Raw genomic sequence first — 23,234 nt, forward strand, 5'->3', positions numbered from 1 at the left:
CTAAACATTTGTTGGACTATTTTCTTGAAAAAAGAAGGTCAAGTCTTACAGAATATAAAATTTTAGTACTTGGAAAGGCCTTAAAGATTATTAAACCCACCCTACTCAAGAAAATAGAATTCCAAAATAATTATAAAGACATTTATCACTTTATTTTTTCTTGTATAACCATGAAAAATACTAATTTCATATCAGGACATGGGCAATTAATAAATCTATAGAGGGTAAAGGTTTCTGAGTTTCACCAACAGCTAAACATCCAAAGGAAACAGGCATTGCTAGGATTTTTAATGGAAAATGAAAAACAGATACATTTTCGAGGCAAGGGAGGATTGTTCAGCCCTGTGAACCCTTTCAAAGTGTCACTGGTGTGGCTGTGGTCCAGGGACTCACAGTCCAGTGTGGACAAAGAAACATAGTAACAACTGTGTGTATAAATGCTACAGTGAGAGAGTAAATGGAATGTCGTGGTTAGCACAGAGGAATGAGGAATGAGGAATGAGGTGTTTTTGCAGGAATTTTCTAGTAGCAGTCCAGGTTGAGGGTGATGATCCTCATTCGCTGGTGACCTGAGTTACTTCTCCAAATGCCTGCATAACTAGGATTCTGAATAGGAGTTCTCATGCCAGTCTAATTCCAGATATTTCTGTAGCCCAGAGCTATCATGAAAAGGTCCCTCTTTGGGAAAGGATATCAGTGGATTATAATATAGACATTGGATATAATTTCCTATATGTCAGTAGACCCCCAAACACCCCAAATGTCTCCAACATCCAAAATGCCAGCAAGTCCTCGAAGCCATTATTGGCAAGAGTGAGCTCCCTGGTTTTTGTATTTCAGAAAATCCAAATTACAATAATACCTGAATCTTTGATATGGTTGTACAGACACCCTAAAATATAATTTCTTATTATATTTTAATAGAATTCTCTCCTTTCAGGGTGCCCCTTCTGGTTTACTAGGATTGCTCAGCAGTTATTTGGATAGCTGTTTGGTTTATCAGAAAAACAACGTATCAAGGGCTCTTATTAGATATGATGTTTTTCAGGGACTGGCTGGTAAGACTAGCTTTTTTCTTTGTTCCTCCATTTCTAGAAAACATCTGGATAGATCATCACTAAATTGAGAGAGCATATTTTGGGTAGTCTTAAATATAGAATATGAGTAGTACTAGATATCCCTTTTGAAGATCATGGCAGGAAGGAGATGTCTCTCACTTAATTTTTTTCATGCAGTGTAGTAGGAGATATAAACCCAAAACTTTCAACAAGACTGCATTTAAAAAAATATTACAATTACTGGTCATCAGGGGAAAACAACAAATATTCACTTTTTTAAATAAATGACTTTCACTGTTTTTCCATGTGGAAATATGTAAGATACCACAGGAGACAAATGACTTTCTCATAGAAACATATTTTAGCTCCACATTAGTGGATCAAAATGAGAAGTTTAAGAACTGCTTTCGGATCAGTCGAGTGACTGGGGCTCCCTCAAAGGCCACCTTGGGGTTATATGAGGAATGTTTGGGCATGTGTAGAGCAGGGCCTCCAGATGCCTTGAAACCCAGCGTGACCAGACCACATAACTGGTGACTGGCAGTCAGGAGAGAGGTCCATCGCAAGTTAACATTCTCTGCCCAATTTCTAAAAATTTCAACTGAGAACTTCAAACTGATGAGGCTAAGGAGGTCAACATTGATTCAAAATTTAAAACGCATCTCTTCAAGCTCCAAAATAGAAAGGTGAGCTCAATAAGAGTGATTCCCAATGAAATCTCCAGCATGAATCAATTGCTGAGTCTCTAGAGGCTCTGCAACATCAATTGAGCAACATTTGGAAACCAAAGTTTTGGAAAGTGACATCAGGGCCCTTAATAGTACACTATGGAATCTGTACTTCCCAAATATACAAATTACTCTTTCACTCTCCCCATTCCCTTCAAATATCTGCAATTCCCAGTGAGCATCTGTTTCACATGTCCATTAATAAGTCTCCAGGACAGACAGTCTGAATTCCAGGCACTGATTTGCATTTAGTGGCTCCTCACTTGGGCAACTAGAGACAGGGGTTTCAGCCTCCGTCATAGCAGGGTTCATCATATGTGTCCCAGAACAAAAAAGTGGCAAAGATGGTTGTCTTAATCAGTTCGGGCTGCTATGACAAAGCACCATAAACTAGGTGCCCTATGAACAACATAAATTTATTTCTCACAGTTCCAGAAGCTGGAAATCTGAGATCAAGGTGCCAGCACAGTTCAGTTCCAGTGAGGGCACGCCACAGGATCATAGACGGCCGACTTCTGGTTTTATCCTTACACAATGGGAAGAGGACCAGAGACTTCTCTGGGATCCCTTTTACGAGGGCAGCAGCACCACTCATGAGGGCTCCACTCTTATGCCTTACCTGCCTACCCCAAAAATCCCACCTCCTAAAACCATCCTATTAGAGATAGGATTTCAACATATGAATTTGGGGACACAAACATTTAGTTCAACGGTCTACAAAAGAGATTTGTTACAATGTTTGAAATTATTATAACAATATATTTGAAATGTTAGTGTAATCCAATATTAATTCCATTACACTTTATTTAGTGATGGTTAATGATTCTCCTAAGCACTATAAATACTATTGCTAGGACATAATAAAATAAATATTTGAAAGTGAAAAAATAAAACCATTCCTATATAACTACTTTGGTAGTAGGCAAAAACAGTTGTTTTTTTTTTCTGAGTAATTATTAGTTGTCAATTCCAGGAAGACAGCATTGAATCCAAGAGTTTTCCTCCCAATTCTTCAGAAATGACACATTGGCATCTGTGTGGGCATGTACCTGGCTCAAATGCAAGGATGAGCAGTTGGCCAAATTCCCCCCGAGATTTATTTATTCTTTTCAAAACATGTCTGTCCTATAGAATACGTGACCTCATTCGAGTGCCAGTTCTCTTCCTCTAACCCCAGAAGTCTCAGTCATCACAGGGCTATCCAGGGGACTGCCACTGTTCATAACACTGTTAGAATTTAATGAAGAATTATACACACTATCAAAAAAAACAAAAACAAAAACAAAACAAAACAAAACAAAAAAACACTTTCTGGCCATTTAAAATTTTAATTTAGGAAATGTTGAGTCTGTTACATGCTCTGACCATTCAGGTGATGAGTTAAAAATATTTATGGAACTCAGTTACTAGAGACATATCTTAAATCTGAAGAATCATACACATTTATGTGCATGTCTAACTACATACCAACTCAGTAAATTAAAATTTCCTTTTAGTGCTTCCATATCATTTAAAGCAATGTAATCCGGTACTGTTGCTATAATTCTGGCATAAGCACATACTTTTTATTCTAATGTTTGTTTATCACTAAGTTTGGTCTTAATATACATTAATACAATAAAACAAAATCGAGATAATTAAACCAAAAAAGATATAAGCTAAAGTCATCCTTGCTTCAAGTGTCCAGCCTGAATTATCTAGGTATGCAACTGATAAAACCCTCAGGGTATTGTGATATGGAAAAATCACTTGGCTAACAGAAACATAAATGTAAATTTTCAGTTAATATGATCTTGGGCCAGTTTCTAGACTTTTTTGGTTTTCACTTTTAACATTTTAAAAGAATGGGTCATAGAAGTTCTGTACTTCCCAAATGGATAGCATTCTGCCCCAGAAAAATTCAGTTATTTCACAAATTTTTCAATCTTAATATTTATATACATTAAGAATTATCCCCAGACAGAAGTCATATGTTATCTGTATGTATGCAATAATTTTCCAAATGTATATAGTTTATTTTTTAAATGTTACTAAATTCATAAAATATTTTTCCACATATTTTCGATCAATAGTTACTGAAAGAACAATTGTCATGTGGTGTCCTTGAAAAATATGTACATTAAAAATAAGGCTTAATTCTCAAAAAAGTTGGGAATCACTAGGCTAGATTATTTCTAAAGTCTTCTTTAGCTTTACAATTCTATTTTTCTAAAGTTAGGAAAATCTAACACTATTTTTCCTTCCTTTCTTCCTCCATCCCTCTCCCCTTCCTGTCTTTTACTCTTTCCTCCCTCCTTTTCTTTCTTTCTCTCTTTCTTTCCATAAAAAGATGTCAGTTTATCATGAATGGGTATACTCTATTATTAAATTTACAAATTAATCAGAAAACAGGAGTCCTGGAAAAATCTCTGTAGTTCTTTGTATAACAGATGGACATATTACAGATGCCATATAAATAGGAAATCCAAACAAAGCAAAATAAAACTGAGTGCCAAGCTGAAAGAAAATTAAACTAAGAGACCATAAAGCCATAAATGAATATTTGATGAACCAAAAATTTTTTTATAAAAGTGCTCCACTTTACCAGAAAGAAAATCGTACCATGAAGAGGAATAGCTAAAGATCTACAAAACATAAAACATGGCTTTATGACATTCACAAATATCCAGTGTTTCTCCAAATATATCAAGTAACTAGAAAACAATGGTGCCAAAGCAGCCATAATAGCAATAAACTGGGTTATGTGGAATGACATATAAAGTTAGCAGGAATTTGAGGGGAAAAAACAAAGGTATTAGGACCAAAAAAAATCAATTTAAATATCCTTCTGGAGGTACATCTGTCACTCTCTTATTTTTTCACACACTGTTTCTAAAGGTAAATGGCTCATGTGTCAAATGCATGTGTAGAATGCAGCACAGCAAAATGGAAATTGGGGGAATAGTAAGGAACACACTGTTAGGTAACTTGCAGATACTGGCATCCATAAAAGTCTCTTTTATCCTGTAGACTGTGCTTTTTTAAAAAATAAAAGTTACTATTTATCTGTAATAAAGTTTAAATATTCTGCTTTCAAATACACTTCTTTAAAATAATCCTGAACAGAAAAGGGGAAAAAATGACAAAAGTAAGTACATTTCTGCCGTCAATTCCTTTATACCAAAAATAAATAAATAAATTGACCCTGTCACATAAGGAATTGATGCTAGATGCTATAATATTTCTCTCCAAGGAGTAGACACAAGGATTCATAAAGCAGACTTAATTTTCAAGAGCTTTCAAGACAGAAAAAAGGCAAGAAATCATTGTGAATGTATTAGCTAAGTACCTCCTATCTTCTCTAATGGATAGGAGTCATTTAATAATGAGACTAAAAAAAATTTTTTTAATGGTTTATATTTTTAAATATTTATGAAGTTAAATAATACACTCATTGCAAAAAGATAAAAAGTTCTTAATACAGGACAGAGGTGGGCCTCAATATTTTAATCCCCTAATCAGTCCCCCCACCATCTACATCAACCCCTCCTTAAAACACCTTACTCTACATGGCTTATTCTAACATGTAGATGGCCACTAGGACCATGGGATCCTCTTCCAGACTCTACATGGTTTTCCCTAATCCAAGTTAATAGTTCAGGGTGCTAAGAAGCTCTTCATGATGATCATAAAGGAAGTGAAGACACTGTCTTTCTGTCTCTACCTTGATCTGCAAGAAGACCTTCCCTGACCACATAATCCAAATCTACTCCTGCTTATCCCTCTTCTAGTTTGTTTCTGTAACTGCATTTGTTATTTATTTAACAATCATTTACTAAGCACAAATTGCACTTATTCTGTTAAAGGTGTTACTTGTTTATGATATCAGGTTTGCAAAGTGAAAGGTTCCCCAGTGTAATCCACATCACTGGCATTTAAGAATCATAGGTTAAACATTCCATTCCTATTTTGCAGAAATTCCAGTCATCCTCACTTTAGCTGTACGTATTTTTTTGTGAGAGTAAATATAAATCCAAAATTCTGATGTACATTCCTAGATGATAATATTAGAGAATATAAATTTTGTTTCTCCCTCCACACGGCTATATATTTCCACCAGTAACATCTTCCATGAATGCAATGGCAACACATTGTCTGGCAAAGTCCTAATTTGCCCAGAACAGTACCATTTACACCCTGATACTCCCCAAGTGGCTGACTATCACCTCTTACATGTTTATCTTTTAATTGCCAGAAAAAGTATTTCCTGCTCTTACATATTTTTTAATATCACATTATATTTTTTCTTCAGTAGTTAGTTGGGTACATTATGTCTCTTTATGTGTACACATCAATCTCCTTTAGAGCAGATACAATATTATAATATATCCTGTATCCTAGTGCCTAACATTAGGAATTCAATAAATTCTGACCTCAATGAAAAAAATTTTAAAGCCTACAAATAGCAATTACAGACTAAAATTTTATCTATCTGAATTTTAATACAACCACACTTTTATTGAGGATATCTAATAAATATAAATAAAAACATGATATTGCTTGTTCAAATGGTTATCTGAAATTCATGTGAAAAATTCTTAGGATTTAAAATAATTTTATAACTTTTTATCAAATTGCTCCAAACTTTCTGAGTTATGAAACTACCTGTTCTTTTGCTGAGCTTTGCGGCTGCGATTTCTAGTGTGGTGTTAAGGTGAAACCCAAAAGAAATAGAAAACACCTAAATCAAGTGGCCATAATAACCATACCTCCTTCCAAAAAAGCCATAGAGATATTTTGTGGAGCCCTTAGGATTCATAAAACACACTTTGAAAACCATGGTTTCAATCAACAAATAACAATAATACCCTGTCCTGAGGGTCAAAATGTTCAGAATCTACCAAAAGCAATCAAAGCTCAAATAGGTTAAAAAGGCTTTTGAAAAGATTCAGAAAAAATGGAGGAGAGTTGATTCATTTTAGTTACTAACTGACAGATGATGCAAATGTAATGACATTCTAGGCCTATACGATTTTAAGGGGAAAAATTATTCATTTTTGAACTCAATGATAATTTCAAAATTCTCCCTGCATTTATAAAAATTAAAAAGGAATACCATCTTGCTAAATATGAACTATCTGTCTGTCTTTTCTGTCTCACCTTTAATGTTCTAGTTTCCAATTGCTGTTCTAAGTTGTCATAGCAACAAAATGCTATTTTCAATAAGTTTTGGTAGAAAACCTGTTCAGAACACCTAATTTATTATAAGTGGAATACATTCAGCTGGTTGCATGTATGACAGATTTTTAAATTTTTTTAAGAAAGCATTTGATCATATTATTCCTAATGACTACTACTTCTTAACCCTTTTATGACATAAAATAACTCTCTTACAGTTCATACATAATAATAGGAATAACTTCTGTGCAGACATGCCTGTAGTTAATCCAAAGAGTTAACTGGAATTTATGTTTTAACTTCCCTCAGCTCTAGTACATCCAATTATCCTATACCAGTCTATCAACATATTGTTTGTCAGAAATATAGGTTTCTCATATATTCATTATTTTAACTTCTTGACTTGCTTCCACTATTAATATAAACACACTTGTAGAAAAATAATACCCAAATTAGAAGAAAATTTTTTGCACACTGCCACCACCAAAGCTCCCATTCAAAAAGAATACACTAATTTTTACATATGCTACTGCTCGAAAGTTTTCATTTTATTCTTTTTGTCCAATACAATAACTTTTTAATTCTTCTTCACTGCATATGAAGCCCTCCAAAATTTGACCCTCTTTATCTTTCTAGATCCATTTATATTTCCTACTTTCATAAATCAGCCAGTACCAACAACCAGGTGACCAATAGTTTTTCTTTGTGTTTTCTCACCTCTGTGTGTACTTCTACAATTTCCCTACCCTTTCCATTCTGGTCTCTTTCGCTATATCTGTCCTAAATATTGGCTCCTCTTTCCTCTGAAAAAGCCATCTCAGATCTCTTCTTTTCTTCCCCGAATGGATAAAAATTATTCACTTAGTCATTGAATAAAACTAACCTCATAGAATATTTCAGACTACCAATATTCACAAATTACTTAGCTGCTTACATGTTTACATTTTACCTGCTCAACTGGCAGCCAAGTTCATTCAGAACAGAACCATGTCTGGTATGTCTTTTTCCAACCCAACATCAATTTTGTCTATTTTATTTAATAAAAGAGAATTGAGAATGCAAATCATATTCCAGATCCTTCCTGCCTTCCAATGACACATGTTAATAAGTCACTTTACACCCATATATCATCAGACATATGGGAACATTTTGGGGAATTAAAGATGAAGGAATGCATTGTTCCTTGTCTCTTCTTTAAATTGTATTACCTTATTCTCAGATACCGCATAAATGTTACCAGCAACCACTTAACTTCACAAGTTACCGATCAACAGAGACCTTGGTATACCCTCGAAATGTACATATGAAAGCTGCGAAAAGGGGCTGAGAGGCCAGGAAACAATACCAGAAACAAGCATTTCTTTTCTGCTTAACTACCAGTTATGCCATCTTAAGGTTTCATGACAAGACAAAGAAAATAAAATATTCTACATTTTTGGTTCCTTTTCCTATACGCCTAAGAAAGTCACCTGACGTCCTTCCAGGAACACGATTACCTGTGGAGAACAGTCTCCATTGAGCCGGCAAAGACCCACTTTCCACTCACAGGGCAAGCCTGACAGGGATCACAGAGTAAGAGTGGAGCATTTGAATGAGGACACATTTGTTTTCACACAAGGCAGTAGCTTATTTACTGCCTTTAAAGTTAACAAAAATAAGGTGTGGTTTGCTTTCTTGCACTTATTTTAATGCAAACAATTCACCAAGAGCCTTGGGCATGGCAAATTTCTTTCTTTATTCTGGCATTTAAAAAAGCGCAGCTCTATTGATTCATTGTGTGAATAATACAATTTGAAATATCATTCTTCAATATATCATCAAAGAATTAAAATATCATGCATTCTGTATTATGTGTTTTTTGAAAGTTGTGGTCAGAATATAGACAGTATTTTATTGACTTAAACTTTTAAACCTTGATAGATTTACTGTTTTAAGTCACAGTGTAAAGTAATAAATAATACAATTTTGAATATGAAATCCTTTCATTGGCACTTTAGAGGAGCAGAAAAGGGAATGCATAAAGTCTTACCAGAAGTAGCCTAACCATTATGAACTAAGGCCAAATTATCTTATTTTTAAAAAAGATCCAATATATTTTATTTGGTGTTTCAGTAAAGTATTATTAGCTGGGCTGTTAAAGCTAAACTCAGATCTTCGCACTGGATAATGTTATTGGAGACTCTGAGATTGACTTGGTCTTCTCTTTCTTATGAGGCAAATAATAATAATAATAATAATAATATGTGCCAGGCACTGTTTTGAAAGGTTTATATATCTCAACTCATTTCATCCCCACAAAAGTCTTATGATCCTCTTGTTATCTCATTTTTAAAGATAAGGAAACTGAGGCACAGGATGCTAAGTAACTTGCCCAAGGTCACACATGGCTAACTGATAACAGCCGGGATTTGAACCCAGGCAATCAGGCTCTAGAACCTGTGCTCTTAACACAACATCACACCACCTCTTGTGCAACCGAAATGGAAAGACTAGAGCCTCCACTAACTGCTGTTTGCCAAGACATTTTTTTCCTATTCCACATACCTATTCCTCTACCCATCACATAGCCATTCACTAGCTCTAACCAAAACTAAGCCGATGTTTCCCAAAGATGATTGGGATGGTTTTAGGTGAAATACAGATTCTTAAAATTTTAATAGTTATATTTGTACTTTGAGATGTATTAAGAAATCAATAAAATTAGCCCATAAAAACACAATCTTACAAATATCACTGCTTGGACAAACCCAAATAAAATAGTAAAGAATTTAGGTAATTTTAAAAATATATTAAGTAAATAATAGGACTGGTGGTAAACAAATGGGGCAGAGTTTTTGAGGCTGTCGTTACGAACGATGGAAGCTTACCACACATTAAAGCCAAGCTCTTTTCAGAGAGCTGGGTTTCCAGATAGACTGGCCCTGGAGTGTCTCTGCTAAACTAAGACAGAATTACTTTCTAGCTGTGTCACAGTGTAGCTAGACTTCTTCACCTTTTTCTTATATAAAACTACACACTTTCTCCTGTCACAATGCAGGGTCACCAAGACAGTCATATCCATCATTCAGCTACAGCCTTTCCAACGGGAAGCCCATGTCCAGCCCCGTGGAGCTCACATCTCTTCTGTCCTCAGAACACCTAGTTGGGCCCTTTGGTAAAGGCCTGAGGAGCAAACAGGGGTGAAAGTGAGTACAGATGGAAAGAATAAGAAATTGTGACACCTGGGGGACCAAAAAGGGAAGGCAGCGACTCATGCTAAGCAGTGTCTTAAGCACTGCAGTGACTAGCTAGTTTACTCTTGTGAATAAGTCTGAGATGAAAGCATCATTGTCCCTGTTGTACAGATAAGGAAACAAAGCCCACAAAGCGAGCAGGGCATGAGGCCAGGCTCTGCCATTACAAGCTGGAGGACTTCTACTATACTTTGCAATAAAGACTGAAGAAGGTAAGCGATACATGGAGGATGAAATGAAGCTAAAAGTGACTCTGAAAAGATATATTTCAAATCCTGATTTTAATAGGTTAAAAGGTAAAGTAAGAAAGAGCAACATGGTCATGTCCCCAGAGCTACAACCTAGATTTTCAAATGGCCAGTTCAGTGCTCTTTCTAGCACCTTTTCGGAAAAGGCTCAGGCATTCACTGGAAGGTATAGCTGAAGAAGATGCTTAAATCAAACCAAATGGAAGGAAGCACTGCTGTGCCAAGTCACAGAGTTAGCACACACTCAATGGCTGGCAGCCATGGAAACAATTTCTGCTGAATAGGTTATAAAATAAATAGGCTACTGCAGGGCACTCTTCGAGCAGTGTAATTTCATGATGTTGAAATAAAAAAATGTTGAGTATTTAGCGGGTTGGCAGGGATTGGAGCTGACAGTTACCCTGTTGAAAATCTTTATTAGAAGTACTGATACTTTATTGTAACACTAATTAGTACTTTTTAAAATTTAAAATCCTCATACATTGTTGGTGGGATTGCAAATTGGTACAGACGCTATGGAAAACAGTCTGGAGGTTTCTCAAAAGATTAAAAATGGATATATCTTTTGACCCAGCAATTTCACTTCTGGGTATTTATTCAAAGAAAACCCAAACAATAATTCGTAAAGATCTATAAATCCCAATATTCATGGCAGCACGATTTACAAGAGCCAAGATATAGAAGCAACCTAAGTGCCCATCAACAGACAACTGGATAAATAAATTATAGTTCATAAATACAATGGAATATTACTCAGCCATTAAAAAAATGAAATCCTACCATTTGCAATGACATGGATGGACCTAGAGGTTCTTATGTTGAGTGAAATAAGTCAGACAGAAAAAGATAAGTACCATATGACTTCACTTATATGGGGAATCTAAAGAACAAAAGAACAAACTAATCAAAAACTGACTCACAATTATAGAAGACAATTTGGTGACGGAAAGAGAGAATGTGGGTTTGGGGGTCTGGGAGAATGGGGTAAAGGGTTAAAGAATTAGTAGTTGAAAGATGGTCACAGGGATGGGGAGCACAGCACAGAGAATGTAGTTAGCATTAATAGATTGGCTAGGTGGAAAACCAGAGGAGAGAAGGAACAATTAGGGGGATGGTTTTATAAACTATATAAATGTCTGACCAATGTACTGAATACTTGAAACTAATAAAAAAATAAGAAAGAAAGAAAGAAAGAAAGAAAGAAAGAAAGAAAGAAAGAAAGAAAGAAAGAAAGAAAATAAGAAAGAAAAACAGAATTTAAAAGCTGAGTTAAATTGTTTCTTCAAAGACAAACTACAACAGACATGTTCTTCTCAATGACTTACCATATCACCGATTAAAGAGCCATCTTTGCCTTCATCTCCCCATGGTGTCTTCCCCATGATTGGGGTTATATAAATGTTTTCTTGAATTGAATCAAACTCATTATAAAGATTGAAACACCTGTGCAGAAATAAGTGAACATCCTTTAAGTGTAAATGAAAGAAAAATCATAAAATAAAAAAGCATTTGTATTTCTAGCAGTTTGTATTTATCTTCTTCTATAGCCATCTGTTAGGAAAGTCATTATCATAAAAACAATTTTGATCAATAATGACAAAAATTATCCCCAAATTATTATAACTCTGCTTACTCAATGATTCATAGTCACATATTTTACCTTCTTGATTGGTATTTTAATGCATAATGCTGTTATTTAGAGGCTTATTAACCCACCTTTTAACTCCAGACAATCCTCTTTAACCAAGCTTTTTATTTTTAAAATGATACCAAACATAAACTTTCTGTTATGCTAATTTCTTTGCATTTATGAGTATTTCTCCCACTGTCTTTAAATATTTTATAATAAATTATAAAAACATATTATATGCCATTACAGATAATGAAATCCAAGTAATCATAAGCCTAAATACTTGAAATTCTGTTTAGTTATTTCCTTTTCCCTTCTCTAGTAATTATAGAAATGTAAAGCTGTTTAATTTAAAAGGTCACAATTTCACAAGGAACTAATAATGCTAACTTTGTAAACCTGAAATGCATGATTGCCTCATTGAAAATAATCTTTGCAACATAATAAAAGAATAACTATCTATGGCCTACAATTTGAGTGATTTATATTATAGAGTTCTACTTCTTCCCAGACCTTCAGTCTATAAGGAATTTTCTAGCAAAGCAAACTTTGTGTGGAACTAAATCTGTGAAGACCCTGAGTGGCACTGAGAAAATTATCCAAGGAAACAAGGCAGGATATTTTTAAGGCAATAGTTTCTTCTTAGAGTAAGTTCAGAAACTTTCCTCATTCCCACCCCCACCCCCACTTAAGACCATAATTACATTTTATTTGGCTACAGCCTCTTTATCATTCTAGGTAGATTGTATTACTTTGACAAATATTGACCCTCCCATCGAACCTTCTATGGGAGAATTAAAATTCTCCACTTCACTGGTTTTTATTTGGCCATGTGATTTACTTTGGCTTTACAGGACGTGAGAGGATATGAGATGTCACATCCAAGCAAAAACTTAAAATGCTCATGGGTGCTTTGTCTTCTTCTCTTGGACTTTTGATCTCTTCACAAGGAAAGATCTTCCCAGATAGCAACTGCTCCTTCAGCCTGGGTGCCAGAATAACAGACATGTGGCACCAATCTGATCCCCAGCACAATCTAGAGCAGAGACCCCCATAGTCAAATCACAGGACCGTTTGTGAGAATAAGTTGTATGGTTATAAGTTACCAGCATGCTTCAATCCATTGTTATGTAACATCGGTAAAGCAAAAAAAGCGAACTAAACCAGAAGTTGATACCAGGAGTGGGTAGATGCCCGAAGGAAAATGTAAAATTTATGACACTGGCTTTGGGGCCAGACGTGGGTAGCCACAAAATTACACATTTTTGTAAATTATCCTGTCCTATTGCACCACTGAATGTTGGTTAGAGGGGAGGAGCAGATATGACATAGAGACTATGATAAGATCTTAAACTTCAAGTCTGATGCCATAAAAGCATAAAATTTTGAGGGAAGAAAGGAGTCTTCATTGGCAGAGAGTTGAATATATTTTGTGAATGCAAGAAAGGAAATTTAATATTTGTTATCCAAAGACAAATTATGGGTAGATTATATAATTATACCACAAATATTCATCCTCCCATCTCACCACCGGAGAAGTATACATTTCCACCCTATTGATGTTTGGTTTGATTATGTGGTTTGCCTTGACCAAAGGAATATGATGGGATATGACAAACAACCTATTCAGACAGAGGCTTTAAACATGCTTATGGGTTTTTTGGTTTGGCCTCTTATTTATTCCCAGCCATGAGAAGAATATGCCCTAGTCAGCTAATATTCATTCCATTGCATCTCAGACTGACAGAAATATTGAACACACCTAAATGCACCCAAAGCCTGGAGAAGAAATGTCTTGGCCATCTTGCAGATCTGTGAGTACAGAATAAATGCTTCTTTATGGAAGCTATTAAAGTATTGGGGTTTTTTGTTATGTAACACCATCATAGAAAATCTAACTAATTTATAAATCCATAATAAAAAATGTCAAATCATCACTCTATACTCATGAGAAAGCAAAAGTTATATTTCATCTGATTTCACCTGACCTTGCCTTTCTCCCTACTTTCCATTTTCACATATTTATATGTGTGATTTTATAGTTTTATTTGTAGTGCTGCTCTATCATGTCACAAAGATATATTTTTCTTGATGTCCACTGTTTTAACTATCGTTCCTTAGGACATCCAAGGGACTTTAGGAGATTCACAGATAAATTATGGAGCTCCATGAGTCAACCTTGCTATTCCCCCAAATGTACCTTACAGACATTTAATCTGAAAATATTTATCTATGTTTTGTAAATTAGGAAGGTGTTGCTAAAAACTGTGCTGTTGCAGCTACTTTATTTTGTGAGCTAAAACACAAAACAACAAAACCTTTGTGACTGCATCTAGTAGTGGCCTCATTAATCACCCTATATATGTTTTATCTTATTATATCAATGTTTTTAGTTGAAATAAAGCATTTTCTGATTTACCATAATCCTAAATCTCACTGATCAAAGCTACAGAAAAAAATATCTTTGACAAATCAACCAATTTAAACAAAAGAAAGAAGTCAGGGTAGATATTAGGGATTTAGGATTTAAGAGTCCTAGCTGCTCACAGAATTAACAAGAGGATTAGGTTGGCTCATAAGCACCTTTTTGTGCCAGAGTAGACACCAGGGAACTGAAAACACAGCTGGGATACTTGGATTACATGTGTGACAAGCCCCCAAGGAACTGCCAGCCAGACGCCCATAGTAAAGCTAGCGTTCCTTGTGTGGAACAGACATGAAACTAATGATGTTCCATGATGCAGTCATTGAGATAAAAACCATCTGTGGTTTATCCATGTGCCATTTTGTCACTATAGATGTGCATGAAGAAAAAAACATGGCATGGAAACAATTTACATGGGGAGGTTTTGGGTATGTAGACACATCCTGATGACTATACATAGCTAAAAATTTAAAACTGTCTATCACAATACTGTCTTAGGTTGTACCATCCACATCGCGTATGTGACCTCAGCCACTTGAAAAATTAAACTACTGGCATCAGTTATGAGGCAAACAAATTAATTATTACTATGAAATGTGGATATGGGATGTAAGAGTCTTGAGGAAAGTCAATCAGAATAATACCAATAATTTTTTAAAATCATGAACAAACATCACTACTATTCGGAATAGCTACGTTTGTTCCTGTCAAATGAAAAGATGCAAAATTGAAAAATTAGTGTGATCCAACCATAGCAAAACTCATAATAGTGGCTTCAACATAAAAGTCTCGGTGTTCCAGAAAGTTAGAACTTGGGAAACTATTATCCACTTTTATCGCAAGCAGTATTTTCATTCAGATGTTGTCACTCACTACCTTTTGCTTTGTAGGTACATCTACCCAGCAAAGCTTGTAAAGTGGGGGCTTGTAAATTTTCCAGTTAATCTATACTATCAGCGAGTGAATAATAACATGTTCGCATCATTAAAATTTAGAAAACATTTTTATACAATTTCATATTTGATTCTACTAACTATGCAGCGTGTTACATACTATCACCTGCATTAAACCATGAGACACCTGGAATGTGGATAGAGACATCCCTGTCCTCCCACCCCCGCACACAGATTGTCATCGAAAGAGTCTAGACTTCAATCTAGATCTTTTAAGTCTAAATCGAATTGACATTCCACTAAGTGAAGAGGTGATTTTATTTACTAGTTAAATTATCATGTTTTCCCTCTTCATAAGAGTATTACATTGGCAGGACAAAAGTTAAATAGCCATGACATATGACAAACATGCTGTAAAACTTTAAATAATATTTTAAAATGTAAATATCAGACAAGGAAATCTTGACAATTTTCATGTTAAGAATCTTGATTTTATAACAAAATTATTTATTTTGACACTTGTCACAATTAGAAATTTCATATTATTTAAGTCAATTATCTTCCTTAGTATTTGTTTGGCAGGAAGATACAAATAAGTAAAACTGGCTAACCCAGGAATGTTTTAGAAGCTTTCAATATAAAAGGGTTGAACTTTTTTTCTGGGGTGGTAACAAGAACTTACCTCTCTCTCTTTCTCTGTCTTTCTCTCAAAAAAAATTAAAAAGTTTTGCTGCTTTAAAATAAACTTCGCACTATTACTTTAAATGTATGGATTTACATATTGTTTTATTTTAAATGACAGGAAACATGCAAAGTTCCAGAAAACTATAATAAAAAAATCAATTTATATAAAAAATAAAAGGTATTAGAGCAACACTTCTATGATCGTTGCTAAGAAACAGGAAGTGTATTTCCTATTTAGTATATAAAATGCAAAACATTTCCTCTCAATCACAAAGCATTTCGTCTATAATTTAAAATACTGAATCCATCCCTTGGAACTCTGGGAAAAAGAAGCAATTCGTCTTCCCAAGTGTGAAGGGAAAGAATCTTTGTGAAAATGATGTACCTCAGTTTCCCCCCAAAGGCATTAAGAAGATGAACCTTATAAGGCAGCAAAGTTTACCTTTGGTTCCTGTCCACATCTCCCACAGGTGCCCCTGCCTCCTCTCCCTTCCTGCCTTTTTTCCTGAATGTGTAGGATCCCCTTGCTAACAGTAACATTGCTCCAGGTAGAGTATATTGTCTTTGAGTTTTATTTGAGTCTTGAGGATAAATATCCCTAAGACCTAAATAATTAATATCTTAGGAAAGTTATTGCATGCTTGCATGTCATTAATTTTGAGGAGACAATCTATATTTTTCATTAACTTGAAATCATAAAGATATTTACTATGAAGTATCTTCTCGTTCTGATTTTGTTCCCAATTTCCCTGGTTCCTACCCATCCCACCAAAAGAGTCACTTTTATTCGTCTCTTATGTTCTTTCAGATGTAGTTTAAACACATATACAAGAAAATTAAATACAAGTTTCCCTCACTGTCCAAAAGTAGAGCATTCCTGTGAAATCTTCTATAAACTGAAATGATGTGAATCAAAGAAGCAATTACCATTAATTTAAAAGTGAAAATCCTCTTTAGATTTCTTTCAGTTAGCAAAACAGATACTAATGCAGGTCTTTTGGAAAAGTGAAGTTTTGAGAAGTGGAGGATAAGCTATATGTAGTCTCTCTTTTTCCTGACTATTTTTTACTCAAATAATAGAATAACATACACAATGTTTTTTTGTTACTTTTTAAAAAAATTCACAATATATTTTGAATATTTTGCATTCAACTACATGAGATTCTTCTTTTAAATTACTAAAATATGCTTTATTTATGTTAATAATATAAGAAGATCTGTTAAAAGAATAATACATAATCAAGTTATATAATCAGTGTACCAGATTTTTTTCCACTGATGGACAAATAAGAATGATTACATTTTAAGTGGAACTATATGTATTTCCTTCCAACAAAATATATCACCTCTTAAAAATTGCATACTTAGAGTTATTACATGACCAACAACAACTATTTTATGCAATACACAAATCATAAAATGAGTATGTGTGTGGGTAAAAATTTTCCAATCTCGCAGAAAATCAGTCCTATCACATAAGAAACTAGACTGCACTTCTACCCAAGCCTTTTTAAATGTAAAATTTAAGAAGTATAACATACAAAAAAGTGCACAAATCACAAATTTCCAGTCTATTCATTTTTACAAAATGAACACACCTGTAAAATCAGCACCCTCTTAAAGAAATGGGCTTTTTACCAGGACCCCTAAAGCCGCCCTAATGAAAAGAATAGAGGTATTATATTAACTGAAAAAAGGAGAAGGAATACCTCTTATGAGAAGTTGAAGAAAAGAAAAACTATGAAATTCCTGAAAATTTTAACTCCAATACCTCACTCTCTGCCTGTACCCTCCAATCTTCTCAGCCTTCATATCAAATGCCATAAAAACCATTCATGTTTGATATCGCAGAAACATGCAGGTTTAAAGATGGGGAATATTCAAGAAGGGTACAAAAGTCCACATTCCCAATCCCAAGAGAATATAACCAACTCTTTACTGATTTGTGTCTGGAATTTAAATCTCAGAGATTAGACCCAAAACAGAGGGCAAGGAAGAGTCAGAGCTTCTGGTGCAACTTTTGAACATCCGAGCAATAATAATAACGAGGAGAGCTGACGATTACTGAATGTTTTGCTGTGATATAAACTGTTCTAAGCACTTTACACAATTTATCTCATTTAATCTTCACATCAGCTCTATGAGATAAGTATAACTATGATCCCCATCTTCAAAATGAGCAAAGTCATGCAGAGAAGGAATGGTGTGATAAAAACAATTTAGGGTAGGTCACCCAGCTTGGAAGTGTTGGAGGCAGGATTTAAAGCCAGTCACTCTGATTCTAGTACAGTGGCTCAGAATGAGTCTCTAAAGAAGTCTGAGAAATCTAAGAATCAGCTTGGCAAGAAGTAGTGGACCACCGGGAAGACCTCAGTCAATGAGGCCACAATTAACAGAAGGGCTCCAGGCACAGGAGCTTAGGGAACTGGAGCCCAACTCAGTATTCAGAGTCTCAGGGAGATTTAGCACCATCTGTGTTGGGCTCATCCTCAGTTATTCCACTGTGATCCCTCTCTAACGTAGTACTGCCAATAGTTAGGTCTCCAAAATTGAAGTAATTTTCCTCCAGCAATTGGTATTCTCTCAGTCAGTCTCTAACACTGGTCTGTTGGTAACAATAGGCTTCTTTTATTTTTCCAGTCCTTGCCACTGAGGTATTATTCCAAGAAGGCTCACGGATATATTCTTTCCTATCTGAGAAGAGAGATCTAAGTCTTCTTATATTACTATCTTAATAATAATATAAATATACAAATATGTATATATTTCAATGGCCTTAGACAACAAAAGTTTATTTTATGGTCATAGAATCCAATGTGCCGATGTGGGTAAACTAGACTATCTTCTAATCATGCTCTCTGGTGCTATTGGTCACCATGGAAAACTGATAGAGGAATGGAAGAAGCACACCTACTGAGAACTGCCTCGGCCTATAAGACTTAACTGCAGAGGAAGCTGAGAAGTAGAGTGGCAAACATGGGTATTTGGTGAACCCTATCTGTCCAACACAAGGAGCTCACTTTTCAGAAGTTAGAGATTCTTGTTATTGTCCTCTGTTCTGAAGAATTGATCTTGGCATTCTGGTTATTCGATTGTCTCAAATTTCATTGGTCTTTTCTTTGGGACACATCTAAGTCCTTATACGAATTCCCAGTGTGGGCGTGACCCTCTTTTTAAAAAAATTCATTTTAATGTAATTTGAATTAATTTCATTTTGTAATGCAAGAAAAAAAATCCCTATGATTTTCTCCTAGTGCCCATGATGGCACTGTATAGATGTTGGAGATAGAACGGTCTAGAAAATATACTGATTGAGTTAATTCTGTGGTTCTAAATTTCCATGATTTTTACCACTCTACAATTTCTAAGCATTTTCTTCTACTTATGTGGTTGTTTACCTCTAATCATTGGCTTTTTACTTTTTAACATTTTTTTCTATTTAATTCCTTTTTAAATGAAAATTGTCATAGTTTCATACCACTAATATAGAATTTTACTGGCAGTGAGTCTCTTTACATCCCTGTATATAAGCTGTTCTTAGAAGTTTTATCTTGTCTGACTGTATTCAAAATTCATCATTTGACTCCATTTCAAAAGCTACATGATATTAAATAAATTGTTTAAATGGAGTTTAACAATAATTTTTACCCAGCTGAAAATACTGCTCTATCCCCACCATGCAGAAGGACCAATTTAGTTTAAACCTCAAGAGATGCTTGAGGGTATACATAGACTAGACATAGTATATTTTTCAACTGTATGTTTCTTCAGGATTTTTCTCTTTCAGATGGTCCCCAGGGTACCTGTTTCAGTTTAATCCAGAGGATTCATGGTAAATAAGTGTTCAATAATAATAAGGGCTCCAAGAGTCCAGAACCAATCAAATCCTTGGGTATAACCTTTAGGTGAAAACCTAAACCAGAAAGCAAATTCAAGAATTAAATTGGCCTCTGAGTCACAAATGGCTTGGAGCCACACAAACTGAATATGCTAAATGTTAGACTAAAATGAACATATTATTCTTTCGGATTTAAGTAAAAATATATATGTAAACATTTATACACACACGCACTTATATGTATCAACTCAAACTAGCTTAAGACAAAAGAGAATATAGTAACTCAAAGTAATGTGGAAATCAAGAAATTGAACTAAATTTGAGCATGTCTAGATTAGGAATTCAAAGGATATCAAGGCAATACCACCCTCTAGATCTCTCTGCTGTGCTTGGCCTCATTCTTAGGCATTTCTCTCCACATGTAACAAATGCTTGCAATCCTGGTTGCTCCTGCTACCATTCTGGTGAAGATCAGTCGCCTTATCTCCTAAGGTGGGAGTTGGTGGTTAGGAGGGTATGGCCCCACCCATGCTGAGCAGGATTACTATGGAATAATAGAAGAGGAAATTTCCCAATGGAGGTAACTCTGAGAAAAAAAATTTTTCCCTGAACTGGTGGAAATTAAAGGATATGAGCCTGAATGCTCTCTTCCCTGTGTGAATTACCTAGAATGAGCCCACGCCTGCAGAGAATAATGAGGCAAGGTCCAAGATGCTTATCATGGACGGCAACCTCAGAACACAGCACTGTCTTTGCCAAAATTACGTTTAATTTACTTAGGCTTATTGTGGTTGTTTTATCATAACCATCTTTGCTTATATTTTCCTGTTTAATATCATTTTCATTTACTGCCTTTATCCTTTCGAATTCTACTTTTTTCCTCTTACTGTCCATATGTTACTAATTTTACATTATTATTTCCATGCTATTTTTTAAAAGTATCATTCAAACAATACACTTTCAACTGAGGGAGACATGAGGTTGGTCAATGCTATAAATCAGGGATATTAGGTGGCTGTCTCATATGTGAAATTGGCCAAGGTTCAGATGCTGTCTGCACTGAGCTGGCCCTGCAGAGATTCTTTTGGCTTGGCAAACTTTAGCTATCCAATAAATAGCTATGGAGTTTTATGACTGTCTCTTGTTTTTTCCTTATGTGATTTCCTTAACTATAAAATTAACCTACAAATTCAGTGATATTAGATTGTCTCCCCAATTTACAAATAAAGTACTGGGGGCAAAATAGGCTAAGTAACCTAACTGAGAACAATATGTGATTCATTGAGTCAGGCTTAGGATTTGTGTAAATAATCAAATAACTTGACTGAATAGACGCATATTGATGCTCTCTATATGCGAACCACTTTGCTAGGTTTTAGGGAGATAGGAAGATAATTAAGAGTATTAATTAGCCATCCTAAGCAGAGAATCTAATTGGAAAAATACATAAACAAACTGAAACATAACACGAAATAAGTGCTGCTTAGAGGTAAAGTAACAGGAAGTTCAGAGACAGGAATGATTCATTATCGTGAAGAGAACCTGGTAAAGCTTTAAAAATGAGGTGACTTTTAACATTCCCTTAATGGATAAATAAGAATTTCAGAGGCAAAGAAGGGAGAATGTGGGGCTAATGTAGTAATGCGAGTCATCATTGAAACCAGTGAAAGTTTAAGGAAATGGGATATGGGGAGAAAATAGGTGATGATGAAGTTGGCATTGCGAATTTATTAGATTCATAGACAAAAAGAAAAAAAAAAACAATTTCAGTGATCGTAGACTCACTGATATTTTTGAGCGGAGACTTGCTACAGCTCCCCATGTATATGAGAATTTTTAGCATGAACCTTTCCCAGTGGAGGAGGAATAACGCTGATTCAGTTACCAAGGGTCTGTCTCTTCTTCCAATTTCCTCAATCCAGTTCACTGTTTACAGTGGTGGGAATACTGACCTGCCTACACCCTGACAAATGATGAATAAACTCATCTTGACCTGACTTATTTCCATTGGCTCAGCTCAGTTCTTGTTTCAGTGCCTTGATTTTAAAAATAAAAATCTCTATTTTAGCACAGTGCTAATTGAAATCTCCATGGCCTGTGCTAGAAGGGTTTTAAGACACACACCTATAATTAGATCAGATGCCCCTGGGTTCTTAGCATCTGGTCTTGTTTACTCGACCCCTGTTCAAATTTATACTTAATCTCAGCTGGGCTCCTTTAACACCCAGGCCTACCGTAGCATTTCATTCCTTCAATCTTCCTACTCATTTCCTCAACCTCTAGGCTCGGCCCACCAAATGACTGGTACCATGCTAACATACCCAAATCCTGTTTGTCGCAATAACAGAGAACTGTTCTTTGTATCACCACAAGATAAAAAGGAAAATTGGACATTGATAACTTTCTGGTTTTTGGTTGGTAAATATTAAGACAAAATGATCAGTCACTTTGGGATATTTTGTTTGGATTCTAGGTCCGAAGAGATTGTTTTCCAACTTCTTTGAAATTATACACGTTTTGGTCATGCTAATAGCCATTTCATAAATGATAAGCAGTGTGTTCTGGTACAAGCCTAACAGACATTAAAGGCTGAAAATGTCCAAATAACAATCTAAAGTAGCAAGGCTGGCTAAATGTTAAGAGTGTCTCAAAAGATGTACTTTCGATCAAAATATTATTCACAATGCCAGTAACACATGCCAAAAGAAAAATTTTCATGTATCAGAGATTGGACCCAGATAATTTGCTTGACATCTAACAATTTAGGAAACAGACAGACCATCGCACCTCGGTTAGTGTTTCCTGAATGCTGAATGTAATCAATATATGTGATTGCTCCTTAAATGATTATACCAACAGTTCCTCCAAATAATATAATAGTATTTACACATCTCACTGCAGATAATTAGCAATTTCTCTATGGAGACAAAATTTTTTAAATGTAATACTGTCACAGGAATCACAACACATAAATCATGTATAAAGGAAGAAAGAATAAAAGAAAGGGATGAAGAAACTATTCTCATTTCAAGAGAATACTTATCGAAACCTTTTTTTATATATCTTATTAACGTTCAAATATCTTATTAAAGATCTTATTAAAGTCCAAAATATTTATCTCAGTACATTTTAATAATTTACTGTTTTAACTATAGTTTACATAAGTTTTAAATGTACTCAAAATACTATTTTTTAGCTGTGACTTTATTTATGAATTTTTTAGTATAATACATTTGTATTTCCCATGAAAACACACAAAGGCTCATTAAATTTAAATAGTATACAATTAAATGCATGTTTGCACTGCTTTAAGTCTAAATTCACAGACTTTAAAAATAAG

The 23,234-nt window shown here is 34.9% G+C and overlaps 1 protein-coding gene across 16 annotated transcripts in view; it reads right to left on the minus strand.

The window, feature by feature from the left end:
• CHODL (chondrolectin) overlaps positions 1-23,234 on the minus strand; it is a 315,491-nt gene that overhangs the window by 20,909 nt on the left and 271,348 nt on the right. For 9 of the 16 annotated variants that reach the window (XM_023529525.1, XM_023529523.1, XM_023529526.1 and 6 more), the window contains one exon: positions 11,750-11,867. The exons of 6 other annotated variants lie outside the window; for them this stretch is intronic. The gene's annotated coding sequence lies outside the window, so the exon portion shown is untranslated. Of the gene's footprint in view, positions 1-9,935; positions 9,957-11,749; positions 11,868-23,234 lie in introns of those variants that run through there. One more of the 16 variants, XM_023529536.1, reaches the window with a different exon arrangement.

Source organism: Pteropus vampyrus, unplaced genomic scaffold (assembly GCF_000151845.1).
Source record: "Pteropus vampyrus isolate Shadow unplaced genomic scaffold, Pvam_2.0 Scaffold38, whole genome shotgun sequence".
In the NCBI taxonomy this organism is placed as follows: Eukaryota; Metazoa; Chordata; class Mammalia; order Chiroptera; family Pteropodidae; genus Pteropus; species Pteropus vampyrus.